Below are 809 nucleotides of genomic sequence, written 5' to 3' on the forward strand. Positions count from 1 at the left end.
CACTTGTGTCAGCCAGCAAAGAGAGCCTGACTCTTGGGTCATAGAGCAATTCATGTGCCATGCAAGCTGTGGCATTTGACATCCCGGCCCACAGGCACTCTGATGGCACCATCCCCTGAACAAATGCCTGGATCCAGAGAACAAAATGCTCTCCAGGAGGGGACAGGCACAAACTCAGCCCCTTCCCCTTTGTCATGGGGTAGAGGAAGAAGCAGGGGCTCTTCCACTTTAGCTCAGCCCCTCCTGGCGACCAAAGTACAGAGGCAGATCATCTTCCTGAAAATGTACAGTTAAATAGAGTCTTAAATATTTATCTCTGCTAAAAGTAAGTCAGCACACAGAGAATATGAGAGCAGTGAAGCAATTGGCCAGACTACAACGGGAATCTAGTTACTCCCAGAAGTTTGACTTCTGGGATCAATGGAGCAGGAAGAAACAGCTCTGACCCTAAGACATCTGGTGTAACATCATACCTTCACCTCAGGGGATAGAAGAAGGAAAAGACACCGACCCTCCAACTGATTGCAGAGCACCTTTCAACCTGAGGGATAACCTGGAACCCTTTGTGCAGTGGAGGCTGCATCTACCGTGGCCCTGGCTGGAGGCATAGGCAGTGGGGGAAGCCCACAGGGCCATGCCGATCTGCCGGAGGGGGCCTGGTTGGCTGGGCTTCCCTCCTACCTGTGGGTCACCAGCGGTCCGTGTGCTGCTGCCTTGGGACCCTAAGGGTCCAGTCTCTGCTGAAGCACTCCTGCATGCCCATGGGAAGCCAAATGACTTCAAAACAACTCAAGAGACAGCTTTTCCCC

This window comes from Antrostomus carolinensis, unplaced genomic scaffold, assembly GCF_000700745.2.
Source record: "Antrostomus carolinensis isolate BGI_N321 unplaced genomic scaffold, ASM70074v2 scaffold38556, whole genome shotgun sequence".
NCBI lineage: Eukaryota > Metazoa > Chordata > Aves > Caprimulgiformes > Caprimulgidae > Antrostomus > Antrostomus carolinensis.